This window comes from Lontra canadensis, unplaced genomic scaffold (assembly GCF_010015895.1).
Source record: "Lontra canadensis isolate GAN:19392208 unplaced genomic scaffold, GSC_riverotter_1.0 scaffold1, whole genome shotgun sequence".
NCBI classification, from domain to species: Eukaryota; Metazoa; Chordata; class Mammalia; order Carnivora; family Mustelidae; genus Lontra; species Lontra canadensis.
In genome coordinates this window covers 12,036,243-12,062,588 of record NW_022630995.1, presented here as the reverse complement: position 1 = coordinate 12,062,588, position 26,346 = coordinate 12,036,243, and the positions used below count along the sequence as shown (strand labels likewise).

The following is a 26,346-nucleotide window of genomic DNA, read 5'->3' as shown; positions in this document are numbered from 1 at the left end:
AATGATGCTGAGCATTTCTTTTTCATGTGCTTATTAGCTGTTTGTGTATCTTCCATGTAGAAATTTCTTTTAGATACTTTGCTTATTTTTTTTTTAAATATTTTATTTGTTTATTTGACAGGGAGAGATACAGAGAGAGTCAGAACACAAGCAGGGGAAGGGGAGAAGGAGAAGCAGGCTTCCTGCCAAGCAGGGAGTGGGATGCAGGGCTGGATCAATCCCAGCGTCCTGGAATCAAGACCTTAGCTGAAGGCAGTTGCTTAACGATGAGCCACCCAAGTGCCCACTTTGCTCATTTTTTATTGGTCATTTATAAGCTCATTTATAAGCTCAGTTTGCTTTATTTTTTATTGAAAAAAAAAGTTTTTTTTTTCTTCTACTAGTTTTGGATATTGTTTCCTTTCTTTCTGTTTTTCTAGTGTCTGTGTTTTAAAAGGTCATTTTTCAGACATTTTTTTGTCTTCTTCTTATTGAGTTGTGGGTGTTTTTTATGTGTTTTCAGTACAAGCTCATTATCAGACATGATTTGCAAATAATTCTCCAATTCTCTGGGGTTTTGTTGTTGTTTTGTTTTGTTTTGTTTTTTACTTTCTTGATGATATCCTTTGAAGCACAAAGTTTTTGAGCTTTGAATTTCTTTTATTAAATTTATTTGTATTTTATTCTTCCTGATGGTATTATATATGCAATTGTTTTCTTAATTCCATTTTGGAGTGGTCATTGCAAATATATAGAAATGCAGTTGATTTCTGTGTATTGATCTTGTATCCTGAAAACTTGCTTAGTTCATGTTTTGATCTAATATTAGTTTAGTGGCACCCTTTAGATTTTCTCTACATATTATTATATCATCTGCCAATAAAGATAGATTTATTTCTTCCTTTCAAATTGGAATTTATTTTATTTCATATTCTTGTCTAATGTTTTAGCTAGTACCTATGTAACACATTGAACAGAAGTGGAAAGGGTGGCTTTTCTTGTCTTTTTCCTTATCTATGAAAGAAAGCACTTAAGTCTTTCACCATTAAGTATGATGTTGGCATGGGTTTTTTGTAGGTGCTTTTTTTCAGTTGGAGGAAGTTCAATTCTATTCCTAGATTACTGAGTATTCTTATCATGAAGGTTGTTGAAGCTCATGAAATAACAATGAATTTGTTCACATTTATTAAGATGATCATGCAGTTTTGTCTTTTATTCTGTTGGTATGTGGTATTATATTAATTGATTTTTCAGATGTTAAAGGCACTTTGTTTTCCTGGGATTAATTCCAATTTTTTTTGTGTGTAATTCTTTCTATATGGTTAAGTATTTGGTTTGTTAACATTTTGTTGAGGATTTTTACATATATTCATAAGGGATATTGATCTACAGCTTTCTTGTGATGTCATTATTTGGTTTTAGTATCATGTTTTATTTAGTGTCATGTGTTTTCTCTTCTTGTAGTTTTTTGGGGATTTTTAGAAACAAACAATATTAATTTTTCTTTAAATTCTTGGTAGAACCATTCAGTGAATCGACCTGGACCTGGGCTTTCCTTTGCGGTAGTTTTTTGATTACTAATTCAATCCCTATTTTTGTTGTTATGGGTCTAAAACAGTTCATGTTTTTCTAATGATTTGTCCCTTTCACCTAGTTATCTCATTTGTTGGCATAAAGTTAGTAGTAATATCTTCAATCTCATTTCTTATTTTAGAAATGCGAGTCTCTCTTTTTTGGGTGTGTATCTAGCTAAAGTTTTATTAGTTTTGTTGGTATTTGGAAAGAACCAAATTTTGGTACTGTTATTTTGCTTTATTGTTATTCTCTATTTTTTGGTATTCTAATTCTGAGCTTTTTTTTTTTTTCTTCTACTAGTTTTGGACATTGTTTCCTTTCTTTCTGTTTTTCTAGTGTCTGTGTTTTAAAAGGTCATTTTTCAGTTTTACTGAGATATATTGGCATATAACATTATAAGGTATACAACTTAATAATTTGGTACATGTACACATAGTGAATTGATTCCTATAATTTTAGTTAACATCCATCACCTCATATAGGTATAAATTTTTCTTGTGATGAATCATTTAAGATCTACTCTCTTAACTACTTTCAAATATACATGACAGTGTCATTAAGTACAGTCAATATGCTGTGTATTAGCTCCCCAGTTCTTATTCATGTTGTAACTAAAAGTTTGTATTTTTGACCACCTTCACCCATTTCCCCCAAACTCAAGTTTTAGCAACCACCAGTCTGTTCCCCATTGCTACGAGTTCAATTATTTTTGATTTCACATGTAAATGAGATCATACAGTATTTGTCTTCTCTGTCTGATTTATTTTACTTAGCATCATGCCCTCAAAGTCCATTCATGTTGTCACAAATGGCAGGATTTCCTTCTTTTTTATGACTGAATAAGAGTCCTAGTTGTATGTATAGATATATACTGTATTCTCTTTATCCATTCATCACTGATGGATGCTTAGAATGTTCCTGTGTTATGGCTATTTAGATAATGCCAAAATAAACATGGAAATGCAGATAGTGATTTCATTTCCTTGGGTGGCTGAGTCATATGATAGTTCTATTTTTAATATTTTAAGGAACCTTCATAGTATTTTCCATGGTGGCTGCACCAACACACATTCCCACCAAAAGTGTACAAGCGTTTCTTTTTCTTTACATCCTTGCCAACACTCACACATATATGGTCTCTTGTCTTCTTGGTAACAGCCATTCTATCAGGTATGAGGTGTTACCCCATTATTTTGTTTTGCATTTCCCTGATGATTAGTGATGTTGAGCATCTTTTCATGTACCTGTTGACCATTTGTATGTCTTCCTGGGAGAAATGTCTATTCAGTTCCTCTACCCATTATTTTAATTGGATTGTTTCTTATTTTGCATGAAGTTAAATGAGTTATTTATATATTTTTTGATATTAACCAATTATCAGAAATATAATTTGTAAATATTTTCTCCCGTTCTATAAATTACCTTTTCTTTTTCTTGATGGTTTCCTTTGCTGTGCAGAAGGCTTTTAATTTGGTGTTGTCTCATGGGTTTATTTTGCTTTTGTTGCCTTTGTTTTATGTGTTATATCCCAAAAATTATTGCTGTGACCGATGTCAGGGAACTTATCTCCTATGTTTTCCTCCTTGAATTTTCTAGTTTCAAGTTTCACATTTAAGTTTCCAACCCATTTTGGGTTAATTTTTGTGTATAGTGTGAGAGAGGGGTCTAATGTTCTTTATTTGTATGTGGCTGTCCAGTTTCCCAACAACAGTTATTGAAAAGATTGTTCTTTGCCTATTGCATACTCTTGCCTCCATTGTCTTAAGTTAATTGACCAAAAATGTATGAATTTATTTTGGGGCTTTCTCTCCTGTTCAATTGATATATGTGTCTGTTTTATTTATTTATTTTTAATTTTTTATTTCTTTACAGTGTAATAGTATTCATTGTTTTTGCACCACACCCAGTGCTCCATGCTATCCATGTCCTCCCTAAGACCCACCACCTGGTTCCCCCAACCTCCCACCCCCCGCCCCTTCAAAACCCTCAGGTTGTTTTTCAGAGTCCATAGTCTCTCATGGTTCACCTCCCCTTCCAATTTCCCTCAACTCCCTTCTCCTCTCTAACTCCCCTTGTCCTCCATGTTATTTGTTATGCTCCACAAATAAGTGAAACCATATGATAATTGACTCTCTCTTCTTGACTTATTTCACTCAGCATAATCTCTTCCAGTCCTGTCCATGTTGCTACAAAAGTTGGGTATTCATCCTTTCTGATGGAGGCATAATACTCCATAGTGTATATGGACCACATCTTCCTTATCCATTCATCCGTTGAGGGGCATCTTGGTTCTTTCCACAGTTTGGTGACTGTGACCATTGCTGCTATAAACATTGGGGTACAGATGGCCCTTCTTTTCACTCTATCTGTATCTTTGGGGTAAATACCCAGTAGTGCAATGGCAGGGTCATAGGGAAGCTCTATTTTTAATTTCTTGAGGAATCTCCACACTGTTCTCCAAAGTGGCTGCACCAACTTGCATTCCCACCAACAGTGTAAGAGGGTTCCCCTTTCTCTACATCCTCTCCAACACATGTTGTTTCCTGTCTTGCTAATTTTGGCCATTCTAACAGGTGTAAGGTGGTATCTCAATGTGGTTTTAATTTGAATCTCCCTGATGGCTAGTGATGATGAACATTTTTTCATGTGTCTGATAGCCATTTGTATGTCTTCATTGGAGAAGTGTCTGTTCATATATTCTGCCCATTTACTGATATGATTATCTGTTTTGTGTGTGTTGAGTTTGAGGAGTTCTTTATAGATCCTGGATATCAACCTTTTGTCTGTACTGTCATTTGCAAATATCTTCTCCAATTCTGTGGGTTGCCTCTTTGTTTTGTTGACTGTTTCCTTTGCTGTGCAGAAGCTTTTGATCTTGATGAAGTCCCAAAAGTTCATTTTCACTTTTGTTTCCTTTGCTTTTGGAGTCATATCTTGAAAGAAGTTACTGTGGCTGATATCGAAGAGGTTACTACCTATGTTCTCCTCTAGGATTCTGATGGATTGCTGTCTCACTTTGAGGTCTTTTATGAATTTCGAGTTTATCTTTGTGTACGGTGTAAGAGAATGTTCGAGTTTCATTCTTCTACATATAGCTGTCCAGTTTTCCCAGCACCATTTATTGAAGAGACTATCTTTTTTCCACTGTATATTTTTTCCTGTTTTGTCGAAGATTATTGGACCATAAAGTTGAGGGTCCATATCTGGGTTCTCTATCTGTTCCACTGGTCTATGTGTCTGTTTTTATGCCAGTACCATGCTGTCTTGGTGATCACAGCTTATGTGTCTGTTTTAATGCCAGTATTATACTTTTTGATCCCTAAAGCTTTGAACTATGATTTCAAATCAGGAAGTGTGATGCCTCTGGCTTTGTATTTGTTTTTCAAGATTGCTTTCACTGTTTTGAATCTTTTTGGTTTCATACAAATTTTAGGATCCTTTGTTGTATTTCTGTGAAAAATACAATTGGAATTTTGATAGGGATTGCATTGAATCTATAGATTGCTTTGGGTAGTGTGGATATTTTGACAATATTAATTTTTCCAATACATGAGCATGAAATATCTTTCCATTTATTTGAGACTTCTTCAATTTCCTTCATCACTCTCTTTAGTTTTCAAGGTATAGATTTATCACCTCCCTAGTTGAATGAAGTTTTTTTTTATTCTTTAAAAAATAAAAAGATTTCTATTTATTTGTATGAGAGAGAGAGAAAGAGAGTGAAAGTGCAAACAGGGGAGGGACACAAGCAGACTTACACTGAGTGGGGAGGCTGATGAGGGGCTTGATCTCATGACCCTGAGATCATGACCTGAACTGAAATCAAGAGTCAGATGTTTAACTGACTGAGCCACCCAGTCAATGGCTGGTGCTTCACCATTTTATTTTTCTTGATGGAATTATAGATGGGGTTGCTTTCTTAATTTCTTCTTTTTCTTTTCTTTTTTTTTCCTTTTTCTTTCTTTCTTTCTTTTTTTTTCCTTCCTTTCTTTTTTTTTTTTTTTTTGTATATACAAAATGCATATAAGCTGTCTATTAACTTTCTTAACTGTGCATCCTGGCATTGGGATTGATGACTCTGATGGCCAGCTGGGCTGCTCTTTCCACAGTGACCTTGTGGTTCTTGGAGGAGACCATTGGGCACCATCTTTGGACCATTGGTTCTTTGAGGAGAGCATTGGGCATCATTATTTTGCACATCAGCAGCAATTCAAGTTCCTTGATGTGTGGACTAGGCATATCCAGAAGCCACTGGGAAGCATGTGCTTTGTTTTCTTGTTGCTCCCATAACCAATTTGGGCATCAAGGTCTAGCCTCTGAATCGTCTGTGTGCTTTATTGTTGGTGCTTCTGGGTTTCTGCCAGTTGTGCTTAATTTTCACATATAGGTCTGACTGAAGTTGGCTGAACTTCTTGGTCCTCTTTTTAATGATCTTGGGTTTCATCAGAGGTCTGAGGATGGCCAGGATATTGAGTAGGAGATGGCTGTTCCCTTCTCAGGCAGTGCTAAGGAAAAGAGCTTAATTTCTTCTTCTAATAGTTGATGTTAGTATATAGAAATGCAACTTATTTTTATGTATTGATTTTGTATACTACAACTTTACTGACTTTATTACTTCAAGTATTTTGTTGTTGTTTGTGCAACTTTATTGAAGAAAAATCAGTTACTAGCAGAGTTGCTCACTCATCCATCAGCAACTTGCTTCATTTATTCAGTGCTATATTAAATAGCATATTGGAAGACAGATTAACTCATAGCGCCAAGCCTCCTTACATTTTAAATGAGAATTACAAAATATTTGAGACCCTATTTTGGAATACAAGGGTGTTTGACTTCCACTTTTTCATTCTCTACAGAACAAGAACAGGCCATTCCTTTATCGACACGCATAAAATACATCGCGTTTTTTGCTGTGCTGATGCTATCAACGCAATACCTATTTTCCAGCCACATCAGTTATAAGCATAAAATATAACATGTAACCTCAAACCAGTAACAGTGGAAGGCTTAAAAAGGACTGTGCTAGAATAATGCTGTTTCCTTTGATGTGACAACCGAGCATCCATCTCCCTCCCACTCAGATGATTTCTTCAGCATGTTAGAGCAGTGAGGAATGGCTTTAGTCTCATAACCAAGTTAGAGTGAAGACACTGGCCATGTAATAAACATGCTTAATTTTTTAAAAAATTCTAAATCTTGAGCAACTGTTCTCTTGTAACTACTTTCCAGTTTCTAAAAGCAGTTACTGTCCAAAGCTGGAAGAACTTAAGTCTTCTCAGATGAGCATGTGAATGGGTGGAGGAAGGCAAACAAAAAATAAAATTAAAACAGATGAGGTCTAATAGGGGAGCAGTCAGGTAAAAAAATGAAACAAACAAACAAACAAACAAAAGGAACAGTGATTTAAAGTTTATTCCAGCTTAATACAGGTTATTCTGACTTTAAGGAAGCATCACATGGCATAGTTCTGAATCCATTCCCAAGATATTCTGTTGTACTTCTCTCTGTTCTCTGGATCCATGCAATCTCTGGTACTAGGGGTCATCTGGGTTTGGATCACACACCAATGAACAAGTGGATAAAAGAACTTTCGAAATAGTTACAGCAGGAGACCATTGTGACCTTAGAATATCAAGACAAATACTGCCATTACTATTAATATTTGGATGATAAATTCTTGTTGTAAATGCAACCTTAGGTGATTTGAAGGTGTAATCTGCAGGAAAATTAACTGTTAAAAACAATACGCTGCCTTGATATGAGCTGTCATTAGGTCCCACGATTGTTGCTTTCCAATGAAACATGCAATCTCCAACCAGACCTGCAGAATGTTGTGCTGGTGAGTCATGGGCCAAGTCACTAAGTTCCTTATTAATTCATTTCAGTGCCATAGCCTGTGCTTTTTTTCTGGCTGCTCACTCTTTTGGTGCGTACTCAAAGGTCCAGCCAAAACTCTTGATTATCTGAGCAGCAGGGAAGAATTTTCTCCTCACCTCACACTGGCTGTAACAGACACAGGTCCTCCCTCAAGCTGTAGCCTTGGCCTCCTCCCTGTGGGGAAGCTGGTATGTCTCCATAAGGGCTCACGCTCAAGACACAGCCCTTGTAATTAGTTTTTGTTTTTTGGTATTTTTCTTTTTTTTTTGGGGGGGGTCTTTACAGTTTTCTATATATAATATTATGTCACCTGCAAATAGATAGAGTCTTAATTTTTCCTTTCTGTGACATCATCTGGGTGTCCTTGAATTTAGTTCAGTTCTGACACTACTACCTGGAGACTAACCATCCCTCAAAAGAATGTACTATTTAAAATACAACCCATCAGAAATGATACTAGCCACTAATCATGCTTAGATATAGACTTAAGAAAAACATGTGCTGGCAATAGGCCACTAGGGGAGAGGATAATATAGGTCTTTGAAGCTGAGCACCTGGGGATGCCCAGCTCACTCAGGGCAGAATGCCACCTGTTTTATTTTCTGTTATTCCCCCCTCTCAGAAGGTGCCTGCAGTTAGTCAGACAATCTTTTGTTTGGGCTTACTCATGATAGGTCATGTACTATGTGACCAGATATATTTTGTCTTTCTTCTTACTTATCTACAAGACTCATGGTCAATGTGTAACCTACTCTGGCTTCTTTATTGATTGTTACCTGCATTCCAATAAATATGAGACTGAGGAGTTGTTCGGGGCAACAGTCTTTTCTACTGTCACCCCTGCTCCCTTTCTCTTGCAGCTGACGTGTCTGTGCCTTATTCTTCTCCTGTGTATCCTCAGGAAGTGACAGAGACAACACCATGTCTCACAGGTTAAGGGCTCTTGTCTTATAGGATGCCACTTCAGATGCTAATTACAGGTAGTACATCCTCTGGTTACCTATAGCTTCTGTTCAACTTCGATACAAATTGGAAATTTTCTTGACCTCTTCCCCCTTGGTTTTGATTACTTGCTGGAACAGCTCACAAAATTTAGGGAAACACTAAATTACATTTATCAGTTTGTTACAGGATATGGACAGCCAAATGAAGAGATCCATAATACAAGGTCTAGGAGGCTTGGGAGTATAGCAGATTCTATATTGGTGAATTTGGGGTATACCAGCCCCAAATAAATGGATATGTTCTCCAATCTGAAGGCTTTCTGATCCCTGTATCTTTGGGATTTTTATGAAGGCTTTCTCATGGAAGCATGATCAATATTAGCTCCAGTTCTATCATCTCTCCCATTTAAAGAAGTGGGGGGTGATGTTGAAAAATCCCAAGCTCCAATTATGCTGTGGTTTTCCTGGTTTAACCTCTCCTCTTTCTAGGAGCCCACCTAGAATTACCTCATTAGAATAAAAGAATGCTTTTATCACTTAGGAATTTACAAGGGTTTTAGGAGCCCTGTGTCAGGGACTGAGGACAAAGACAAAATGTTAGAACAAAAGATGCTCCCAGTCTACTTATCACTAAGGAATTTATAAGGATTTTAGGAACTCTCTGTCAGAGACTGGGAGCTGAGACCAATATAGGTAGTTCTTATTACTTCACAATACAACACTTCTGACACATCTGTGCACCAAATCAGGGAATTTGCTTGATACGATTTCAATTTTTTAAAATTTATTTAGACATTTTTGTGGACTAACATATGATGTTGTTGTTACATTTGAGCCAGCTGATCAAGTTTTATGTCTCCTGTGTACCTCCCCCAAAAGTCAGCCTGCCAGACATGGGTACAAGGTCATTCTGGTGAGACAGTGGTGATCTGGAATGGGTGAAAGTGTGAGCATGAGAATAGCACCCCCTGAACTCCAGGGTGGATTTCCGTCTGTTGCTAGATGTGTGCTGAATTTGAAGCCTATTCCTCAGGCAGCAGCTTTCAAGGTACGCAAATAGGGCTCTTTCAGGGAAAAATTGGGAGATGGGCATTTCTGTCTGTTGCCTCTGCTGAGCCCTGAGGGGCTAGTGAGTTAATAAGACTTTACATCCATTATCAAAGGCAGAGCATGAGAGGGAAAGCAGCCAGGTGAGTATTTATTATTATTATTAACATATAATAAAGTATTTGTTTCAGAAGTACAGGTCTGTGATTCATCAGTCTCACACAACACCCACCACAACACATACCCTTCCCAATGTCCATCACTCAGCACCCCATCCCTCACCCCCACTCCAACAACCCTGTTTGTTTCCTAAGATTGAGTCTCTTCTGATTTGTCTCCCTCTCTGGTTTCTTCTTGTTTCATTTTTCCCTCTCTTCCTCTATGATCCTCTGCCTTGTTTTTCAAATTCTACATATCAGTGAGATCATATGGTAATTGTCTTTCTCTGACTGACTTATTTCACTTAGCATAATATCCTCTAGTTCCATCCATGTTGTTGCAAATGGTAAGATTTCATTTTTTGATGCTTAGGTAATATTTCACTAGATGTCTATACCACAGCTTCTTTATCCATTCATCTGTTGATGGACATATGGGCTCTTTACATAGTTTGGCTATTGTGGACATTGCTGTTATAACATTGGGGTGCACATGCCCTTTTGGAACACTACATTTGTACATTTGGGGTAAATACCCAGTAGTGCAATTTCTGGGTCATATGGTAGCTTTTTAAATTTTTATTTATTTTTATTTTTTATTTTTTAATTAATTAATTAATTAATTAATTAATTTTTATTTTGGAGAATCCTCTAGACTATTTTCCAGGGTGGCTGTACCAGCTTGAATTTCTACCAACAGTAGGAGGGCTCCCCTTTCACTCCATCCTCGCCAACATCTGTTGTTTCCTAGCTTTTTAATTTTAGTCCTTCTGACTGGTGTGAGGTGGTATCTCCTTGTGGTTTTCATTTGTATTTCCCTGATGCCAAGTGATGTTGAGCACTTTTACATAGGTGTTTTGGCCATCTGGATGTCTTCATTGCAGAAATATCTGTTCATGTCTGCTGCCCATTTCTTAATTGGATTATTTGTTCTTTGAATGCTGGGTTTAATAAGTTCTTTGTAGAGTTTGGATACTAACCCTTTATCTGCTACATCATTAGCAAACATCTTCTGTTATATATAAATACATATAACCATTCTGCTGGTTGGCTTTTGGTTTTGTTGACTGTTTCCTTTGCTGTGCAAAAGCTTTTTATCTTGATGAAATCCAAATAGTTCCCTGTTGCCCTTACTTCCCTTGCCTTTGGTGATGTTTCTAGGAAGAAGTGCTGTGGCTGAGGTGAAGAGATTGCTGCCTGTGTTCTCCTCAAGGATTTAGATGGATTCCTGTCTCACACTGAGTTTTTTCATCCATATGGAGTTTATTTTAGTGTATGGTGTAAGGAAATGATCCAGTTTCATTCTTCTGCATGTGGCTGTCCAATTTTCCCAACACCATTTGTTGAGCAGACTGTCTTTTTTCCATAGGACATTCTTTCCTGCTTTGTCAAAGATTAGTTGAACATAGAGTTGAGGGTCCATTTCTGGGCTCTCTATTCTGTTCATTTTTAATGTATTCTTTAGGTGATATCCTTCTCAAATAATAATGCTGATAGTAGTTAACAAATGCTGCGTGATGGTTGCCATGTTAGGCACTACAAATGCCACAATATAGTATTTTCCTTTGGAGTACTGAAAAACTTAATTACCAAAAATTTATTTTATCAAAATTAAAAAGTTTTCTGCTTGAGAAGACACCAGAGTGTGAAAAATCAACCATCCAGAAAGGGAGAAAATATTTGCAAATCAAATTTCTGATTATTTATATCCACAGTATATAAAGAATACTTACAGTCCAATCATGAGAAGATACCTCAATTTTAACAATTGGCAACAGAAACTAATATAACATTTCTGTCAATTATACTTTAATAATAAATTTAAAACATTTAAAAAATCCATGTTTTACATAAAAGAATTTAGCTACAAAAGACTGTGGATGGCAGACTTCTTTTATATAAATGCCCAGGAAAGCTAATCTATAGGGACAGAAATTTGATTAATGGTTGCTTTGGGAGAGAGAATACAAAATGACCTCTAGGACATATGAGGTTTCTTTTTAGGATGATGAAAATGTTCTAAATTTATGATGTGGGGATGGTTTCATAGCTTTGTAAGTGTGCTATATATATTTGAATTTTGTACTTTAAACAGGTGAATTATTGTATGTAAAATTACATTTTATTACAGTATCTACTCAAATAATGATGATATAATCAACCTTTGAGCCAAAAGAGATTTTTAATTTCAGAAATTCTAGATACTGTGTTGATATAATCTATGATATTTCTACTAGTTCATCATTATCTCCTTCTTTGAGTTCTATCCTATTTTTAAAGAAGTGTCCTTTTTAAGTTATGTATATTATTTTATATTTTGGGGGTAGAAAGTTGTTGCACTAATTGTCTATTAAATCAATGAGGTTAAAATGCAACTTTGAAATGGATGGTTGAAAATAAAAGTGGATTTAAAATCAGCTAATTCATGTTGCTAATTTGAAAATTAGCCTCAAGAATGGTATGAAACTCATAGTCACTGTTGACAGAAGAGCCTATCAATAGTTCTAGCTATTGAAAAAGAAATTTAATACTCATGAAAGGTCATTAATGACTGTCCTTGCATTGATCAAATCTGTATTAGACATTGTGTGGATGTCCAGTTTGGCAGCTGCTCCCTTGACCTTCATGTGGGGAATGTTAGCAGTTTGATCTGAAAGCAAAGGATGCCCACTATGGGGTTCCCATAATAGATTGCCTCATAGATGCCTTTGATTCCACCATGAGTTACGAAGTCTTTGGTTTTGGATTACTTGAGATTGAGTGAATTTAGCAAATTGTTGATTATAAGTCTTAGAAATAAGAAGAGAATAAGATAATATAAGGTTTTGAAAGAGGCAGTGTATTTATTCAAGAGGTTTGTGTACAACTCAAACTGCATTAGAGTATCTTTCAGAATTCAAAGGAAGAGGCACTAAGTCAGCTGGAAAGGTAAGTGAAGGCTTTATAAAAGACAGGTGCATTTCTTGTGACTTGAAAAATGAATATAACAGAGTGTGTATTGATCTGGGGACATGTTAGAATATATTCCCTTAATGAAATAGTGAAGTTGTTGAGTCTGACAAATACTGTGTCAAGGTAGCAGGAAGTATGATGGCAATGATATAGGAATCAGAAGAAGGAAAGGCTGTTCTTTATCATGAAATGTGTTATCAACTTATGGAAGACTGTGAGTTTTTTTTTTTTTAATAGAAAATAGAGAGGCACTAGTTATAAAAGAGAAGATGTTATTTTTCAGTGCCCCCTGATATATCCCCACAATGGGGATAATAATTGCTCTAAGGAGAGAATTAGGAGACAGAAAGACAATCCAGAAAGGTGTTGAAAATTGCTCTGTAAGAAGTAATTACACAGAAACTTAAGATACTTTGTTGTGGACATTATGAATGTGACTGTATGTAATAAAATGCCAATAATTAGTAGAATATTAACTGTGGTATCTTATCCTTTCCCTCTAGGACTGCAAAATATATTTAGGAAAGTGTTGTTTGTTTGTTTGTTTGCTTGTTTTAAGGCTTTCAATAAGAAGAATATGTTCAATATATTTCTTCCCTTGAGAACTATTATTTTCTGGTTGGCTGATGATCATTTTAGCATTTTTGTTCCAGAGTCTTACCCTCAAGGTCATTCTGGGGAATCTACTTATACAGCGAGTATTTGGCCCTAAGGTGTCTAGTTCCTTACCACTAAATCTCCATAGAACTTATCGAGGTAAATAAAATACCTTATATCATGAGTCAAACTGCAAAATTATAGCATGTTAGACTCTAAATAGATGAAGAGACATCTAGTAAAACCCCTGGCATGACAGATAAAGAAGCAAGGACAAGAGATGTTACATGTACAGTACCAATGAAGTACTGATGTAATAAGAATACTCATATTACATGTACTTATTTTTATATTCAATTAAGTATAAATGTAATCATAATGTTTCATACTTAGGAGTTAGACAAATGAGATTATCAACGAACACTGAAAGCATAGAAAACATTTTAAGGTAGTCATTATAATTCCAGTAAAGAAAAGTAGCAAATTACTAATGGTGTGTCTGTTTGCTTTAAAATAACACAGGCTTATTAAAAGAATATTTGGAAAAGTATGAAAGAGAATAAAAAAAGAAGTAAGATTCACCTCTGGTCTCCATCCAGGTATATACTTGATGTGAAAAAATACATGCATTTTTTGCTCATTTTGATTATTTTTATCTGTATAGTGTTATATTTGCATATTATGAAGTAAAAATGTCTAATTTTTTTTTTTTTTTTTTTTTTTTTTTTTTTAGAAAGAAAGACTGTGTGTGTGGAAGTGAGGAGGAAGGATCAAGGATAGGGGGAGAGAGAATCTAAAGCAGGCTCCACTTTCATCATGGAGCCCACTGTGGGGCTCCATCTCACAACCCTGAGGTCATGAACTGAGTCAAAATCAAGAGGCGGTCACTTAACCACCCTACCATCTAGGGGGACTTGAAACCCCTGACCACCCAGGGGGACTTGAACCCCCTGTCAATCTACCAGCAGAGGGATGGAGCATCTCTGCATCCACTCCAGCCCTGGGGGCATGGCTGCGTCCAGCTTCTTCCCAGTGGGCTATACCCTGGAGTTCTGCAACCAGACAGACAGACAAGATCCCAATACCTCCAGAGGCTTTTCCCAGAAATTCTGACGCTGGATCAGTTCTCGTTGTTTGATCCTGAACGAGCCCCCAATGTTAGGGTCCGTGATCAAAGGAACGAGACTGATTCAAAGTGAAAGTCAAGCAAAGCTTTATTTTGCGCCAAGCATCAGAAACCAAACTGACCGGTAGAGGCTGTCTCCAAGAGGAGACAACGACGACCCCAACAAGGCCACTCCCAACAAGGCTGCTCTGGATGAGGACGCTCCGGACAAGACAGGCACCCCATAAATGTATAAACATTTTTAGAGGATCTTGTTGCAATTTGCCAGATGCCTTATTTCTTAAGAGTACAGAAGAATTCTGGGACCTCATAATTAATGGAAAGCAAGTAGTTTTTAAGAACTCTTTATTTTATAAAATAAAGAATATGGACAGGCTTCATAAACACTGACTTGGATTCAAGTCTTGTTTTACAACGTCATAACAGCAGCTACTATTACTAATTATTATGATTATACATCTAATCATCATTCTCCTTGTCCTCTTCCTGCTTGTCTTGTTCCACTCCTATTGACATCATCACCATCTCTTAGTGTGAAGGGGAACATCTTCCAAGAATAGGTTTAGATTGAATAGAACTTTCACAAATCTTACCTCAGGCTTTACCTTTGTGAAAGTTTCCATAGGTTGCCCGAATAATTTGTAATCAAGAGAAATTGAATTAACCCCTAAATAAGACCTCAGGTTTATGTTGCTGCTAATCAAATGGTAGACAAAAAAGGATCTCTGAATAGATCATTTAATAGCTCAGTAAAGGATGCTTGTTGCCAATGTCTTAAAGATATACAATGAATTTAAAACACATATATTCTTTTTCTTATAAGAAATATCATCCTATATACTAACAGTGTTACTTTGTAACTTTAAACTATTGGTAGTTTCCAGATAGAAGTGGTAGAAATTTAATAAGTGTGCAGAATTTATGGTCCTTATCATACATGCAATGTCCATTTTCCCCTTGATCATTTTGACATTATGGTGTCAAGAAACTAAGTTCCCTATGGGATCTTTACTGAAGTTTCATACAGGCTTGGTATATGGCTGAGAACCCTTGCTCCAATAAGCACATCCATTTTATGCTCTAAGGGTCAAACTCTGGGATCACAAATGAGTAATTACTTAAATGTTGTAAGGAAGGCAAATAATTTTGGCTTTGGCTGCCAATATTGTTGGGGACACATAATATTGTTGTGGAATTGTTTTCCCCTTAAGCTAGAATACTGGTGAAGATCCTTAACTCTTACCAAAATATGTGAGCATTTCATACCTCATCTGATTGTCAAACTACGCATTTACTCTTAAGTATGGCAAGGAATATCTACAAATTTGCTAGAAAATGTAGTCTTTATCTTTGGAAACTAGTTCTTATTCAATGAGGAATCATATCAAATTAGGCAGACAAATTTAGATTTGTAATAATACTCATAATAGTAACAAAATCATGACAGTAGTTAATACTACTTCTGTATCACTGATTATGTATCCGAGACATTTTAAGGATTTTATAGATATTAAATAATTTTTTCACTGAAAGAAATATGAGGCTGATAATGTAGAGTTGGCATAGTCTTATCTTTAACATCTGGTTTTTCCATCATGTTGCCTGAACTCTTGCAACAACCTCCTAAATTGTTCTCTTTTTCATTCTTGCCCCTCTACAATCCAATCCAGTGATGGCATCTTGTTTACTTTTTGAAAAAGGAAATCTGATCATATCTCTCCCTTTTCACACTCCCTTTCCCCTTTTAATTAGCTCCCTAATGCCCTTAGTAGATGCTTTAGAAGCCTTATAATTATTTGTCTCTAACATACTTGTCCAGCATCATCAGCCTCTTTATTCAACCTTTCTATTAGACAAAACAAACTTCTCAGGAACTGTCATTATTACTCTACTTAATTTACTTTTCATAGTCTTCCTCTCTCCCCATTCCTTCCTCTTCAAGTCTCACTTATAAATGATATGAGATACCTTTCTATGATTCCTGCTGAATGTTTGTTACTATTGCGGTCTTTCCTTATTGTAATATTATAATACTTTTCATGTAATTTTTATCACATGCTTATATTCTGCCTTTCCAAGTAGAATGTCAGGCGTGTATGGGTAGAAATTGTGTTTACACTGTTCTCTGAATATCCAGGACTTACCTCTGAACTAGTCACTTCCAGAATATTCTTTGAATGAATGAATGAATGATACTTTCTTGTGTGTTGAATAATGAAGGCCTTAACTGACCCTATTCTCAAAGTCTCCATGTATAATATGTTACTTTGCAATGATAATAAAATTCACATTATAATTTCATCTAATATAATTGTAATGATATTATAAATATTTACATTTTTAATTAGCATATATCAGCTTCCCATACATTTCTCACTGTAATCAGACCTTCTAAATAAAGAATACAGAATCATTTCTACTGAAAATGAAAAGTAAACAAAGCAAAACATACAGAAATATGTTACTATAGGCAAGGGATTGACAGATTTGTGGGTGAGTCCTCCAATAAACTGAAAATGTGGTAGGAGTGAGTGAGGAAATTCAGGATCCCAGTAGACTTGAATGAACTATATTTCATCTTTCCTCAATAACTCAGATAATATAGTGCATCTACCTGAAGGGAAAAAAAGCAAGCAAAATGTAGAGGAAACAGGAATATTATAATGTGAATTTACCAGGTAATTTTCTGAAAGAAGCTTGAAATAATTTAGCCAAAGGTGTTTAAAAGTGCCTATGGTTTGGAGAAGGACTCAAGATGGTGGAGGAGTAGCAGACTGAGAGGACATTGGGTTGCAGGAGTACAGTTAGATAGTTATCAACATTCTGTACACCTATAAACTCAACAGGATATTGAAGAGAAGAGCAGCAATTCTAGAAACAGAAAATCAACCACTTTCTTAAAGGTAGGATGTGCAGAGAAGTGAATCCAAAATAACAGGAAGATAGACTGCTGGGGGAGAGACCAACTCCTGGCAAGTGGTGGAGAAATGGAGCACAAAATTTGAACTTTTAAAATTCTGCTCCACTGAGGGACATTGCTCCAGATGCTAAGTGGGGGTGGAGCCCACACGGGGACAGTGTGGTCTCAGGTTCCGTGGGGTAACAAAAGGATCAGGGCTGTCTGAATGTAGCAGAGCTCACAGGTATTAGAGCGGAGAAGGCAGCTATGGAGACAGAACGGTGGAGAGAGCTCTCAGCTTGGGATTACCTTAAACTGTGATCTGTGCACAATCAGACCACTACTCTTTGAGCAGGGATGCCACAAATGGCTGACCTGGGGAGAGCCACCAGAAGAGCAGAGTGGCAGGAATCTGCTGGGTTTGGAGATTCCAAATGGGACTGTGCACCAGAGACAGAAATGCTCAGTCACAGGCCAGGTGAGCTTGGAGCACAGTGGGAGACCAGGGAGATGGAAGCGATTGAGCTCTTTCTTTCTCAGAGGGTGCACTGAGGAGTGGGACCCTGAGCTCTTGTTTCCACTGTGCTGGAGATTGGGAGGCCGCCAATTTCATTCCCGTCTTCCAGAGCTCTACGGAAAGTGTTCAGGGAACAAAAGCTCCTAAGAGTGAACCCCGAGCAGATTACTTAGCCCAGCCCCTGGCAAGGGTGGTGCAGTTCTGACTCAGACAAAGACATTTGAGAAACACTACAACAGGCCCCTCCCCCAGAAGATCAACAAAACATCTTGCCAAGACCAAGCTCACTGATCAGGAACAGCAGAATTCCAGAGGAGTAAAAGCAAAGCATGTAATTCATGGTTTTCCCCTCATGATTATTTAATCTTGCAAAGTTAAAATTTTTAAATTTTTTATTCTAATTTTTTTAACTTTTCCTCTTTCCTCTTTTAATGTTTTTTAACTAGTTTATCTTAACAACACCTTTCTAAAAACAAAAACAAAACCAAGAACAACCTTTTTAAACTTTCATTATTATAGTCATATTTTATCCTTCATCTTATCTAACTTTATTTTTGGTACACATATAGGGTTTTTCTTCTAAAAACTTTTGGGATACAGCTTCTTCTAATAGATCAAAATATGCCCTAAATCAAGCACAGGGCCTTGTTCTAGTCTCCAGCCTGAGCAAATTCTCTCCACTTTCTTTTCCCAACCAGCTTATCTTACTAATTCCTTTTTTTTTAATTTTTAAAAAATTTTCATCTTTACAATCATATTCCATCCCTTCATCATATTTACCCTTATTTTTGTGTATATATGTTTTTCTTTCTTTACAATTTTGGGAGGTAGTTTTTTCTAAGAGAACAAAATACACCCAAAATCAAGTGGGTGGCTCTGTTCTATTCACCAGTCTAATGTGTATATATACATATATATATACACACACACACACAAATATATATATTCTATACATGTATATATTAATATATATGTAATATATATTTTTTATTTTATTATATATATTTTAATTTTATTATATATTTATGTGTGTGTGTGTGTGTTTATTTTTAATTTAAAAAATTGTTTTTAAACTTCTTTTTAACCCCTTCCTACTCCCTCCAATATGGGATCTCTTCTGATATGGATAACATACATTTTTCTAGGGTCTTTGCCACCCTTTTACTATTTTATTCTTCGTTCATATACTCTTATCATATACTCATATACTATCTTGATAAAATGACAAGGCAGAAAAACTCACCACAAAAAAAAAAAAAAAAAAAAGAACAAGACCCAGTACCAAAAGCTAGGGACCGAATTGATATGGACATTGGTAATATGTCAGATCTGGAGTTCAGAATGGGCTAGCTGGGCTTGAAAAAGGCATGGAAGATTTTAGAGAAACCCTGTCTGGAGAAATAAAAGCCCTTTCTGGAGAAATAAAAGAACTAAAATATAACCAAGCTGAAATTTAAAAAGATATTAATGGGATTCAATCAAAAGAAGAGGCTCTTACTGCTAGGATAAAGGAGGCAAAAGAGAGAATTAGTGACATAGAAGACCAAATGATGGAGAATAAAGAAGCTGAGCAAAAGAGAGACAAACAACTACTGGACCATGAGGGGAGAGTTTGAGAGACAAGTGATACCATAAGATGAAACAATATTAGAATAATTGAGATTACAGAAGAAGAAGAAAGAGAGAGGGGGACAGAAGGTATATTGGAGCAAATTATAGTAGATATTTCCCTAAAATGGCAAAGGGAACAAACATCAAAATCCAGGAGGCACAGAAACCCCCCTAAGAATCAATAAGAACAAGTCCACACCCCGCCATCCAATAGTAAAATTTATAAGTCTTAGTGACAAAAAGAAAATCCTGAAAGCAGCCCAGGACAAGAAGTCTGTAACATACAATGATAGAAATATTAGATAAGCATCAGATTTATCCACAGAGACCTGGCAGACCAGAAAGAACTGGTATGATACATTCAGAGCACTAAATGAAAACAAAACAAAACAAAACAAAACAAAAACCATGCAGCCAAGAATACTACATCCAGCTAGGCTATCACTGAAAATAGAGGGAAAGATAAAAAGCTTCCAGGACAAACAAAAACTGAAAGAATTCGTAAACATCAAACCAGCCCTACAGGAAATATTGAAAGGGGTCCTCTAAGCAAAGAGAGAGCCTAATAGTAGTAGACCAGAAAGGAACAGAGACAATATACAGTAACAGTCACCTTACAGGCAATACAATGGCACTAAATTCATATCTTTCAATAGTTACCCAAATGTGAATGGGCTAAATGCCCCAATCAAAAGACACAGGATATCAGAATGGGTTAAAAAAAAATGAGACCCATCTATATGCTGTCTACAAGAAACTCATTTTAGACCCAAAGGCACCTCCAGATTTAAAGTGAGGGTGTGAAAAATCATTTACCATGCTAATGCACATCAAAAGAGAGTTGGGGTGGCAGACCTTATATCAGATTAATTAGATTTTAAGCCAAAGAGTATAAAAAGAGATGAGGAAGGACACTATATCATACTCAAAGTGTCTCTCCAACAAGAAGATCTAACAATTTTAAATATCTAAGACCCTAACATGGGAGCAGCCAATATAAAAACCAAGTAATAACAAAATCAAAGAAACATTTTGACAGTAATACAATAATAGTAGGGGAATTTAATACCTCCTTCACTGAAATGGACAGATCATTCAAGCAAAGATCAAAAAAGAAATAAAGACCTTCAATGACACACTGGACCAGATGGATAACACATATATTCAACACATTCCATCCCAAAGCAACACAATACACATTCTATTTCAGTGCACATGGAATATTCTCCGGAATAGATCACATCCTGGTTTGCAAATCAGCTCTCAACTGGAACCAAAAGATTGGGATCATTCCCTGTATATTTTCAGACCACAATGAAGCTAGAACTCAATCACAACAGGAAAGTTGGAAAGAACACAAATACATGGAGGCTAAAAAGCATCCTACTAAAGAGGGTCAACCAGGAAATCAAAGAAGAATTGAAAAAAATCATGGAAACAAATGATAATCAAAAGACAACTGTTCAAAATCAGTGGGACACAGCAAAGTCCTGAGAGGAAAATATATAGCTATACAAGGCTTTCTCAAGAAACAAAAAATGTCTCAAATACACAACCTAACCCTACACCAAAAGGGGCTGGAGAAAGTACAGCAAAGGAAGACTAAACCCAGCAGGAGAAGAGAAATAATAAAGATCAGTGCAGAAATCAATGAAATAGAAACAAACAAACAACAAGAACAAAAATAGAACAAATCAATGAAACTAGGAGCTGGTTCTTTGAAAGAATTAATAATATTGATAAACCCCTGGCCACACTTATCCAAAAGAAAAGAAAAAGGACCCAAATAAATAAAATCATGAATGAAAGAGGAGCGATCACAACCAACACCAAAGAAATACAAACAATTATAAGAACATATTATGAACAACTAAATGCTAGCAAATTTGACAATCTGGAAGAAATGGATGCATTCCTAGAGATGCATAAACTACTGAAACTGGACCAGGAAGAAATAGAAAACCTGAACAGACCCATCACCAGTAAGGAGATGGAAACAGTCATCAAAAATCTCCAAACAAACAAGAGCCCAGGGCCAGACAACTTCGAAGGGGAATTCTACCAAATATTTAAAGAAGAATTCATTCCTATTCTCCTGAAACTTTTCCAAAAAATAAAAATGGAAGGAAAACTTCCAAACTCATTTTATGAAGCCAGCATTACCTTGATCCCAAAGCCAGACAAAGACCCTATCAAAAAAGAGAACTACAGACCAATGTCCTTGATGAACACAGATGTTAAAATTCTCACCAAAATACTAGCCAATTGGATCCAACAGTACATTAAAAGGATGATTCACCATGAGCAAGTGGGATTTATTCCTGGGCTGTGAGGTTGGTTCAACATCCACAAATTGATCAAAGTGAAACAATACATTAATAAAAGAAAGAACAAGAACCAGATCATCTTCTCAATAGATGCTGAAAAATCACTGACAAAGTGCAGCATCCTATCTTGATCAAAACTATTCACAGTGTAGGGATAGAGCATACATACCTCAATATCGTCAAAGCCATCTATGAACAACCAACAGCAAATAGCATTCTCAATGGAGAAAAACTGAGAAATTTTCTGCTTAGGTCAGGAACAGGGCAGGGATGTCCATTTTCACCACTGCTACTCAACATAGTAGTAGAAGTCCTAGCCTCAGCAATCAGACAACAATAAGAAATTAAAAGCATCTAAATCAGCAAAGAAGAAGTCAAACTATTACTCTTTGCAGATGATGTGATACTTTATGTGGAAAACCCAAAAGACTCCACTACAAATCTGCTAGAACTTGTACATTCAGTAAAGTGTCAGGATATAAAATGAATACACAAAAATCAGTTGTACTTCTGTGCACCAGCAACAAGACAGAAGAAAGAGAAATTAAGGAGTCAATCCTATTTATAATTGCTCCCCAAACCATAAGATACCTAGGAATAAATCTAACCAAAGAGGCAAGGAATCTATACTCAGAAAACTATAAAGTACTCATGAAAGAAATTGAGAAGGACACAGAGAAATGGAAAAATGTTCCACACTTATGGATTGGAAGAACAAATGTGAGAATGTCTATGCTACCTAAAGCATTCTACACATTTAACACAATCCCTATCAAAATACCATCCCTGTTATTCAAAAAAATGGAGCAAATAACCCTAAAATTTATATGGAACCAGAAAAGAACCCGAATAGCCTGAGGAATGTTGAAGAAGAAAGCCAGAGATGGTAGCATCACAATTCCAGATTACAAGCTCTATTACAAAGCTGTCATCATCAAAAGAATATGGTACTGGTACAAAAACAGACACATAGATTAATGGAACAGAATAGAGAGCCCAGAAATAGACCCTTACCTCTATGGTCAACTAATCTTTGACAAAGCAAGAAAGAATGTCCAATGGAAAAAAGAAATAGTCTCTTCAACAAATGGAGTTGGGAAAATTGGACATCCATATGCAGAAGAATGAAACTGGACCATTTCCTTATAACACACACAAAAATAGACCCCAAATGGATGAAAGACCTCAATGTGAGAAAAGAATCCATCAAAATCCTTGAGGAGAACACAGGCAGCAACATCTTTGACCTCAGCCACAGCAACTTCTTCTTAAAAACAATATGAAAGGCAAAGGAAACAAGGCACAAATGAACTATTGGGACTTAATCAATATTGAACACTTTTGCACAGCAAAGGAAACAGTCAACAAAACCAAAAGACAACGAACAGAATGGGAGAATATATTTGCAAATGACATATCAGATAAAAGGCTAGTATCCAATATTTATAAAGAACTTATCAAACTCAACACCGAAAGAACAAAGAATCCAATCAAGAAATGGGCAGAAGACATGAATAGATATTTCTGCACAAAAGATATCCAGATGGCCAAAAGACACATGAAAAAGTGCTCCCATCAATTGGCATCATGGAAATACAAATCAAAAGCACAATGAGTTACCACCTCACACCAGTCAGAATGGCTAAAATTAACAATTCAGGAAATGGCAGATGTTTGGTGAATATGTGGAGAAAGGAAAACCCTCCTACACTGCTGGTGGGAATGAAAGCTGGTGTAGCGACTCTGGACAACAGCATGGAGGTTCCCCAGAAAGTTGAAAATAGAGATACCCTACTTCCCAGCAATCACACTTCTGGGTATTTACCCTAAAGATACAAATATAGTGATCTGAAGGGGCATGTACATCCAAATGTTTATAGCAGCAATCTCCACAATAGCCAAATTATGGAAGAACCTAGATGTCCATCAACACCTGAGTGGATAAAGAAGATGTGGTACATATATACAATGGAATACCATGCAGCCATGAAAAGAAATGAAATCTTGCCATTTGCAAGGACATGGATGAAACTAGAGGGTATTATGCTGAGCGAAGTAAGTCAATCAGAGAAAGACAATTATCATATGATTGCGCTGATATGAGGAATTTGAGAATCAATGTGGGGATTTTGGGGGGTAGGGAAGGAAAAATGAAACAAGATGGGATCAGGAGGGAGATAAAACATAAGAGACTCTTAATCTCACAAAAGAAACTGAGGGATGCTGGGGGCGGGGCGTAGGGCATGGTAGTTGGATTATGGACATTGGGGAGGGTATGTGCTATGGTGTGTGCTGTGAAGTGTGTAAGCCTGATGATTCACAGACCTGTACATCATGTGGTTAACAATATATTATATGTTAAAGAAAAAAGAATGAAACGAAATGAAATGAAATAAAACCTAAAGAAGTAAAAAAAAAGTGCCTATGGTTTGGAAATTAAAATATATAAATATATATATTGTTCATAAATATACATACAAAAGAAAAAGTGCAATAGTCTTTCATCTCTAATGTCACATGCACTCATTCATAATCATTAATAATTTTTAAACTTAAGCCACTATAATATTTAACATGCATTTGTTTACTCTGTGCAGCTGCAAAAGTAATGAATGCAAATGTAAAAACTGAATTCATCTTCTCAATCAATTAATCCTACCACACTCATGGACACACTTTTGCCTAGAGTGCTGTAGTCTAGTTTCTTACAATTTAGCAAGCCATTTGATCCCAGATTTTCCAAAAACATTGTGAAGTTTTTGAGAGTATGGCTTTTACTCTATCAGGTTCATGTTAAGAGCTTAATAATACTTGTGCATTAAATAAAAATATTTGCAAAAGTAGCTGGAAATTATCATAAAGTATGGAAATAGATATGTTCACCCTTCATTTTGGCTCATTTTCTCTTTGAAAATTTTGAAAAAATTTAGACTAATAACGTGTGTGTCCATACTTCAACAAGATTTGTAAGTATTTAGTTAAGGAACATGCAACCATTAGTAACTTCAAATTATAGGTTCCTGAGTCTGGGATAGAGCCTCTATACCTGTCAGTTGTGAAGGAGCCTTCAAACAATATGGCAAAGCTGTTTAATTTTTAAAGGAAACTAAACAAGGAGAAAACAATTTCCTCCAATGCTCCATAGATAGTTGTGCTAGAAATATGTAAATCTTAAGTCTAAATGTCTGCTTTGATAAAGATAGTTCATGAAATTTCTAATGCCTTCTGTCAAAAAAAGTGTGGTAAAATTTATGTGTAAAATGACTAGAAAGAGCATAGAGAATTTTTAGGGTACTGAAACTATTCTGTACAACACGATAGTGGTGAATACATAACATTACACATTTTCCAGACTTATCAAATGTACAACCCCAGGAAGGAACCTTTACACGAACTATGGACTTTGGAGGATAGTGGTCTGTCCGTATAGTTTAATCAGTTGTAACACATGTCCTCCTCTGCTGGGGATGTTGATAATACAGGGAGTGATGAATGTGAGAGGACAGGGTGTTTAAGGTGAATCTCTACTTAATATTGCTGTGGAAGTAAAGCTCCTCCTTAAGATAAAGCCTGTTACAAACAAATGAACAAGAACAAATACGTGATTGCTTAAGGAACTCCTCAGTGCTTCAATCTGTGGTTTATACTTGGAGTGTTCTGTATTAGCAATGGACCACAGGGTCTTCTTAACTGACTTTATAATTTAAGCATTCCGTAATATCTTGTGAGATTGACAGATCACTTTATGTTTTCATCATTTCACTTATAAAAGACAATTTCTTTTAACTTTATACAAGGTTGCCTTCTGAGCTGCTTAGAATTAAGACTTCATGCTACCAGTTAAAAACATGACTGACCTGTACTTCACTTTAAAACTGATCCCAACCCTTCTCATTAAATGTTTGGAACCAAAAGTCAAAATAAAGCACATATATCATACTTTCTACTTTCTTCATGAATGTCATTTGCTCACTTAATTCTGACTTGGTAACAGGTACATAAGATGGAGTAAAAGGAAATCCTCCTCTATATTTTTCAAATGCATAGCCAGGAGAGAAGCAAAGACTGTGCACTAAAGATATTTTAAGTAGGTTAGCCAGCAGCATACCACAGGGTCCAATGGCATCTGCAAGAATGACATCAAAACTTGATTCTTATAGTTTTGTCATAATTTCTTGTTTAAACTCTGCATCTTTTTTAAAAAAGATTTTAGTTATTTATTTGAGAGAGAGAGAATGAGAATGAGTGAGCATGAGAGGGGGAAGGGCAGATGGAGAAGCAGACCCCCTGCTGAGCAGGAACTCCTAATGCAGGACTTGATCCCAGGACTCCAGGATCATGACCTGAGCTGAAGGCAATCGCTCAAGCAACTGAGTCACCCGGGTGCCCTAAACTCCGCATCTTTGCAGAGTTTCTCAAGACAGTGAGAACATTTCCAAACGGCTCCTTGCATTAGTGAAAAACATGTCCAAAATGTATATTTTGGTAGACCATATATATCCATTTATTGACCAGTTGCATCATAGAAACCTCAGTATCATTTTTACTTAAAGATGAAGGGAATATCTCAGATTTAAGAGGAGATTTTTTGTTGGGATAAATAAGAACAGAAGCTAAAGGTGTCAGAACAGTCACTTCATGACCTCACTGGACAAGTTCAACCAGGATTTTCTTTGTACGGATCCAGCGTCTATATTCTGTGGGTCAGAGCAGCACCTTTCCACAACTCCTAGAGCT

At 36.2% G+C, this 26,346-nt stretch overlaps 2 pseudogenes; both read right to left on the bottom strand.

The window, feature by feature from the left end:
• Positions 1–26,346, bottom strand: part of LOC116860300 — a 70,230-nt pseudogene that overhangs the window by 13,425 nt on the left and 30,459 nt on the right.
• On the bottom strand, positions 6,958–7,445 carry LOC116860371 (annotated as a pseudogene).